The 7,500-nt window shown below is 54.7% G+C and overlaps 2 non-coding genes and 1 pseudogene across 2 annotated transcripts; all 3 read left to right on the plus strand.

The window, feature by feature from the left end:
- Positions 1 to 4,849: 4,849 nt before the first annotated feature.
- LOC144423585 (small subunit ribosomal RNA) lies at positions 4,850 to 6,659 on the plus strand. Its single transcript, XR_013476052.1, has one exon. It is a non-coding gene; the product is annotated as a small subunit ribosomal RNA (ribosomal RNA).
- Positions 6,660 to 6,957: 298 nt separating this feature from the next.
- Positions 6,958 to 7,111, plus strand: LOC144423240 (5.8S ribosomal RNA). Its single transcript, XR_013475734.1, has one exon. It is a non-coding gene; the product is annotated as a 5.8S ribosomal RNA (ribosomal RNA).
- Positions 7,112 to 7,399: 288 nt separating this feature from the next.
- LOC144423732 (large subunit ribosomal RNA) overlaps positions 7,400 to 7,500 on the plus strand; it is a 3,695-nt pseudogene continuing 3,594 nt past the window's right edge.

Raw genomic sequence — 7,500 nt, forward strand, 5'->3', positions numbered from 1 at the left:
TGCTCCTCCGATGATTGTTTTTCTGGAGTTCTACTATCTTTGGTAGTCGTCTCTGTTGGTTTGACGATCTGCAGTTTCATTGACTTGAATTCTGCTCGTTTCGTCCTCGACTTGATAGCATCCAGAGTGCGATGAGGAAGGATTTTTTGCAGGAAGGCGTATCTGTTCTTTTTGATTCCTTCTTGCTCCAGGCGTGAATCTTCTTTTGCCAGCAAAAAATCCTCCTCGTGACTCCACCTCGCTCGAGATCGTACTGGGACACTATCTTGATGGAATGAAGTTGGATGTTGGCTTCTCCTGTGCAATCCTAAACCGGACTTTGTCGAAAACGCACGGTTACAATCGGAGCAGGAAAAGGTCAAAAGAGTGCCACTACTCTTCGGGATCCCGGCAGGTTCCCAACCACATCCCCCTGCGGCGGCAAGGGGTTCAGTGGACATTTTTTTCTTTTTCCTTGTGCTACCGGGTTTGGGTAATCCGAATGGGGGTGGTAGCCCCAAATGGATATTGAAGCCTATCCGATTTTAGCTACCTCGGAACTTCCAAGATGGTATTAGGCGGTTCCGAGGCATTGCCCGACTCTCGCCACGTGGAGGCTCCGGATAGGCACATGGTTTCCCCCGTTACAGAGGTCACCTTAAGAGAGTCAAAAAAGGGCGTAGAGCAAAAGGGCAAAAGCTCACTTGATTTGGATTTTCAGTATGAATACAGACCGCGAAAGCGTGGCCTATCGATCCCTTTGAGTTTGCGAGTTTCAAGCAAGGGGTGTCAGAAAAGTTACCACAGGGATAACTGGCTTGTGGCAGCCAAGCGTTCATAGCGACGTTGCTTTTTGATCCTTCGATGTCGGCTCTTCCTATCATTGTGAAGCAGAATTCACCAAGCGTTGGATTGTTCACCCACTAATAGGGAACGTGAGCTGGGTTTAGACCGTCGTGAGACAGGTTAGTTTTACCCTACTGATGTAGTGTTGTTGCGATAGTAATTCTGCTCAGTACGAGAGGAACCGCAGATTCAGACATTTGGTTCATGTGCTTGGCTGATAAGCCAATGGTGCGAAGCTACCATCTGGGGGATTATGACTGAACGCCTCTGAAGTCAGAATCCCGCCTAAGTAGCGACGATAATCTGGTGCCTTGCCGCCGGCGAGGCGAAGTTAAGCGGCCGTTTGGCCGCCGGCGAAGCCGAGTGTTTCGACCCTTTGGCGCGAGCGAACGACTTGCGCCTAAGTCGAGGCGAGCAACCTGCGCGAAGGCGAGGTGCTAAATCATTTGCAGACGACCTAGTTGAAGATCGGGGTGTCGTACCCACTAGAGCAGTTTCTCACTGCGATGTGTTGAAAGTCATCCTCCAGATCTACGATTTGTCCTTTTGGGACTTGCTTTTTTTTCGACTCCGTCCGCCCGTGGTGTCGGACTTGTCTTTTTTTTTTCCCGCGCCGGACTTGTCTTTTTTTTTTTTTTGCCGGGCAGGGCACGTCGGACTTATCTTCACCACGCCGAACGGGGACGACGGTCGCTTGAGCAAGGTTTGATGAGAAGCCGTCACTCATCCGCGATACGACATTTCGCAATACGACAAGGGGGCGTCGTCGCCCTCCATTGGCTCGCGCCCCGTTTCAAAATCTTCCACGTGATTACCGCTCGCTCGCTTGGCTGGATTCGCGCCGATTGTTGACACGTGATTGGCCGTTACTCACTCATCCGCGACGAAGCCCACGTGTCATTTCGCAATACGAAAAGGGGGCGTCGTCGCCCTCCATTGGCTCGCGCCCCGTTTCAAAATCTTCCACGTGATTACCGCTCGCTCGCTTGGCTGGATTCGCGCCGATTGTTGACACGTGATTGGCCGTTACTCACTCATCCGCGACGAAGCCCACGTGTCATTTCGCAATACGAAAAGGGGGCGTCGCCGCCGCCCATTGGATCGCACAATTTCGCAATACGACCAGGTCCAAACTAACCAAACCAAAAAAGTTCAAGAGACCGCACGTGCAAGCATACTAACCTAACCCTAGGTAAGGTGTGTTAGAGCGAAAGACAGTAAACTCGAATGAGCCAAGAAAGAGCGGTGCGGGGCCGGTCGGAGCGCACCCTTTTCTCGGTGGCTGGCGGGCGAGAGAGTGCTGCGTCGCCGGCATCGGCGTCGAAAGAAGCCGAGCCGAAAAAAGTTAAAGTACAAACGTGCAAGCATACTAACCTAACCCTAGGTAAGGCATGTCAGAGCGAAAGACAGTAATTTCGAATGAGCCAAGAAAGAGCGGTGCGGGGCCGGTCGGAGCGCACCCTTTTCTCGGTGGCTGGCGGGCGAGAGAGTGCTGCGTCGCCGGCATCGGCGTCGAAAGAAGCCGAGCCGAAAAAAGTTAAAGTACAAACGTGCAAGCATACTAACCTAACCCTAGGTAAGGCATGTCAGAGCGAAAGACAGTAAACTCGAATGAGCCAAGAAAGAGCGGTGCGGGGCCGGTCGGAGCGCACCCTTTTCTCGGTGGCTGGCGGGCGAGAGAGTGCTGCGTCGCCGGCATCGGCGTCGAAAGAAGCCGAGCCGAAAAAAGTTAAAGTACAAACGTGCAAGCATACTAACCTAGCCCTAGGTAAGGCATGTCAGAGCGAAAGACAGTAAACTCGAATGAGCCAAGAAAGAGCGGTGCGGGGCCGGTCGGAGCGCACCCTTTTCTCGGTGGCTGGCGGGCGAGAGAGTGCTGCGTCGCCGGCATCGGCGTCGAAAGAAGCCGAGCCGAAAAAAGTTAAAGTACAAACGTGCAAGCATACTAACCTAGCCCTAGGTAAGGCATGTCAGAGCGAAAGACAGTAAACTCGAATGAGCCAAGAAAGAGCGGTGCGGGGCCGGTCGGAGCGCACCCTTTTCTCGGTGGCTGGCGGGCGAGAGAGTGCTGCGTCGCCGGCATCGGCGTCGAAAGAAGCCGAGCCAAAAAAAGTTAAAGTACAAACGTGCAAGCATACTAACCTAACCCTAGGTAAGGCATGTCAGAGCGAAAGACAGTAAACTCGAATGAGCCAAGAAAGAGCGGTGCGGGGCCGGTCGGAGCGCACCCTTTTCTCGGTGGCTGGCGGGCGAGAGAGTGCTGCGTCGCCGGCATCGGCGTCGAAAGAAGCCGAGCCGAAAAAAGTTAAAGTACAAACGTGCAAGCATACTAACCTAGCCCTAGGTAAGGCATGTCAGAGCGAAAGACAGTAATTTCGAATGAGCCAAGAAAGAGCGGTGCGGGGCCGGTCGGAGCGCACCCTTTTCTCGGTGGCTGGCGGGCGAGAGAGTGCTGCGTCGCCGGCATCGGCGTCGAAAGAAACCGAGCCGAAAAAAGTTAAAGTACAAACGTGCAAGCATACTAACCTAACCCTAGGTAAGGCATGTCAGAGCGAAAGACAGTAAACTCGAATGAGCCAAGAAAAAGCGGTGCGGGGCCGGTCGGAGCGCACCCTTTTCTCGGTGGCTGGCGGGCGAGAGAGTGCTGCGTCGCCGGCATCGGCGTCGAAAGAAGCCGAGCCGAAAAAAGTTAAAGTACAAACGTGCAAGCATACTAACCTAGCCCTAGGTAAGGCATGTCAGAGCGAAAGACAGTAAACTCGAATGAGCCAAGAAAGAGCGGTGCGGGGCCGGTCGGAGCGCACCCTTTTCTCGGTGGCTGGCGGGCGAGAGAGTGCTGCGTCGCCGGCATCGGCGTCGAAAGAAGCCGAGCCAAAAAAGTTATAAAGTACAAACGTGCAAGCATACTAACCTAACCCTAGGTAAGGCATGTCAGAGCGAAAGACAGTAAACTCGAATGAGCCATGAAAGAGCGGTGCGGGGCCGGTCGGAGCGCACCCTTTTCTCGGAGGCTGGCGGGCGAGAGAGTGCTGCGTCGCCGGCATCGGCGTCGAAAGAAGCCGAGCCGAAAAAAGTTAAAGTACAAACGTGCAAGCATACTAACCTAGCCCTAGGTAAGGCATGTCAGAGCGAAAGACAGTAAACTCGAATGAGCCAAGAAAGAGCGGTGCGGGGCCGGTCGGAGCGCACCCTTTTCTCGGTGGCTGGCGGGCGAGAGAGTGCTGCGTCGCCGGCATCGGCGTCGAAAGAAGCCGAGCCAAAAAAAGTTATAAAGTACAAACGTGCAAGCATACTAACCTAACCCTAGGTAAGGCATGTCAGAGCGAAAGACAGTAAACTCGAATGAGCCATGAAAGAGCGGTGCGGGGCCGGTCGGAGCGCACCCTTTTCTCGGTGGCTGGCGGGCGAGAGAGTGCTGCGTCGCCGGCATCGGCGTCGAAAGAAGCCGAGCCGAAAAAAGTTAAAGTACAAACGTGCAAGCATACTAACCTAACCCTAGGTAAGGCATGTCAGAGCGAAAGACAGTAATTTCGAATGAGCCAAGAAAGAGCGGTGCGGGGCCGGTCGGAGCGCACCCTTTTCTCGGTGGCTGGCGGGCGAGAGAGTGCTGCGTCGCCGGCATCGGCGTCGAAAGAAGCCGAGCCGAAAAAAGTTAAAGTACAAACGCGATGCTAATGAGCGAGATGTTGTCTCGACTAATATGTAGGGGGCGTTCGATCGAGCGTCTGGCTTGAGCGCTTGTCGGCCTAGCAGAACGGTCGCATTGTTATGCCCGGGTTTTAGGCACCGCTGCAGGCGGCCGGCAGAGCTCTTGTTTGTGCGAAACTGAATGGATCGAGCCCGAGAGAGGGCGAGCAAAGAAAAAACGCAAATCGCTCCGCCTGGCACTGCCGGCGAGAGCGTGGACGTCGCGGCCAGCGACGGTCGAAGCTGAGTACGGCCGCAGGCGATCGCCTCGGTCTTAAACGAATGCGACGAGCACGCGCCGGGCGGCCCAGCAAGGGCCGAGCGCAGCTGTCGCAGCTATCTGGTTGATCCTGCCAGTAGTGATATGCTTGTCTCAAAGATTAAGCCATGCAGGTGCAAGTACGAGTTCTCGTAAAGCGAAACTGCGAATGGCTCATTAAATCAGTCTTGGTTTATTTGGTCTCGTAAGCGAAGTGGATAACTGTGGTAATTCTAGAGCTAATACATGCATTAAGCGCCGACTTCGGGAGGCGCGCTTTTATCAGATCAAAACCGACCGGGTTCGTCCTGTGACGTTTGATGACTCTGGATAACCACGCGGATCGTACGGTCTCTGCACCGACGACGTATCATTCAAGTGTCTGCCCTATCAACTGTCGAAGGTACGCTACGTGCCTACCTTTGTGATAACGGGTAACGGGGAATCAGGGTTCGATTCCGGAGAGGGAGCCTGAGAAACGGCTACCACATCCAAGGAAGGCAGCAGGCGCGCAAATTACCCATTCCCGACACGGGGAGGTAGTGACGAAAAATAACAATACAGGACTCTAACGAGGCCCTGTAATTGGAATGAGTACATCCTAAAACTCTTAACGAGTATCCATTGGAGGGCAAGTCTGGTGCCAGCAGCCGCGGTAATTCCAGCTCCAACAGTGTATGCTAAAGTTGTTGCGGTTGAAAAGCTCGTAGTTGGATTTTGGGCGAGCGCCGCCGGTCCGTCGCAAGGCGTGTCACTGGTTGCGTTCGCCTCACCTTCGGTTCTCCGTCGGTGCTCTTGACTGAGTGTCGGCGGTGGCCGATAAGTTTACTTTGAAAAAATTAGAGTGTTCAAAGCAGGCTGTTCGCCTGCATAGTGTTGCATGGAATAATGGAATAGGACCTCGGTTCTATTTTGTTGGTTTTCGGAGCACGAGGTAATGATTAAGAGGGACAGACGGGGGCGTCCGTACTCTGCCGTTAGAGGTGAAATTCTTAGATCGGCGGAAGACGAACTACTGCGAAAGCATTCGCCAAGAATGTTTTCTTTAATCAAGAGCGAAAGTCAGAGGTTCGAAGACGATCAGATACCGTCCTAGTTCTGACTATAAACGATGCCAACTAGCGATCGGGAGGCGTTACCATGACGACCTTTCCGGCAGCTTCCGGGAAACCAAAGTCTTTGGGTTCCGGGGGAAGTATGGTTGCAAAGCTGAAACTTAAAGGAATTGACGGAAGGGCACCACCAGGAGTGGAGCCTGCGGCTTAATTTGACTCAACACGGGGAAACTCACCCGGCCCGGACACAGGTAGGATTGACAGATTGAGAGCTCTTTCTTGATTCTGTGGGTGGTGGTGCATGGCCGTTCTTAGTTGGTGGAGCGATTTGTCTGGTTAATTCCGATAACGAACGAGACTCTGGCATGCTAAATAGTTACGCGACCTTCTCGGTCGGCGTCTAACTTCTTAGAGGGACTAGTGGCGTTTAGCCACACGAGATTGAGCAATAACAGGTCTGTGATGCCCTTAGATGTCCGGGGCCGCACGCGCGCTACACTGAGTGAAGCAGCGAGTGTCTAACCTAGGCCGAAAGGTCCGGGTAACCCGTTGAACCTCATTCGTGATTGGGATAGGGACTTGCAATTGTTTCCCTTGAACGAGGAATTCCCAGTAAGCGCAAGTCATCAACTTGCGTTGATTACGTCCCTGCCCTTTGTACACACCGCCCGTCGCTACTACCGATTGAATGGTTTAGTGAGATCCTTGGATCGGCCCCGTCGCGGCTGGCAACGGCCGCGTCGGCGTGTCGAGAAGACGATCAAACTTGATCATTTAGAGGAAGTAAAAGTCGTAACAAGGTTTCCGTAGGTGAACCTGCGGAAGGATCATTACCGAAAGTGGTGGTAGGCCCCGGCCGACCGCGCACTTAATTGTCTTTTGGTGCCGCCGAGAGGGCGGCCGTCAATCGGGGTTCCGCCCCGTGCGACACGCGTAACACGTTGGCATAGCAAGGCAGCCGAGTGCGATGGTGGCTTCTGGGCACCGCGCTCGATGTGCCGCCGGCCCAGCCCGGCGGTCGCTCGGTGCCGTTTGTTGGTGTTTTTGTGCAGTTGTTGTCGGTGGTGGTTTTGTGGTCGATCCCACAGTGTGACGTCCGCGCGCTTCGGCGCCGGGCGAAACGTCGAGGACGACTCTTAACGGTGGATCACTCGGCTCGCGAGTCGATGAAGGACGCAGCCAAGTGCGAGAAGTAATGTGAATTGCAGAACACATTGAACGTCGACCTTCTGAACGCGAATTGCGGTCTCGGGTCAATCCCGGGACCGCGTCTGCCTCAGGGTCGCGTTCGTCCTCACCCGAGGGCCGTCGCCTGGCCTCTGCGAAGACGGCCGGGCGTCGCCCCAAGTTGAAGCGGTCGCCGAGCTTTCTCGGCGCGACCGCGTGTCCCGTACACCGCCGGCCCCTCGACGTGTTCAACTACGTTCGAGGGGCGGGTCCAGGTCGGTCGGTCCGGTCACGAGATCAAGACCGACCGTGGGCCAAGGCGGCGACGGTACGCGCTCGGTCGGCGCCGGCGGCGACGACTTGCGATGCCAGCGGGCCGTGTAAGAAGCGGCCCGCTTGACACATACGACCTGAGTTCAGGCGAGAGCACCCGCTGAATTTAAGCATATTATTAAGCGGAGGAAAAGAAACCAACAGGGATTCCCTGAGTAACGGCGAGTGAACCGG

Source organism: Styela clava, chromosome 5 (genome assembly GCF_964204865.1).
Source record: "Styela clava chromosome 5, kaStyClav1.hap1.2, whole genome shotgun sequence".
NCBI classification, from domain to species: domain Eukaryota; kingdom Metazoa; phylum Chordata; class Ascidiacea; order Stolidobranchia; family Styelidae; genus Styela; species Styela clava.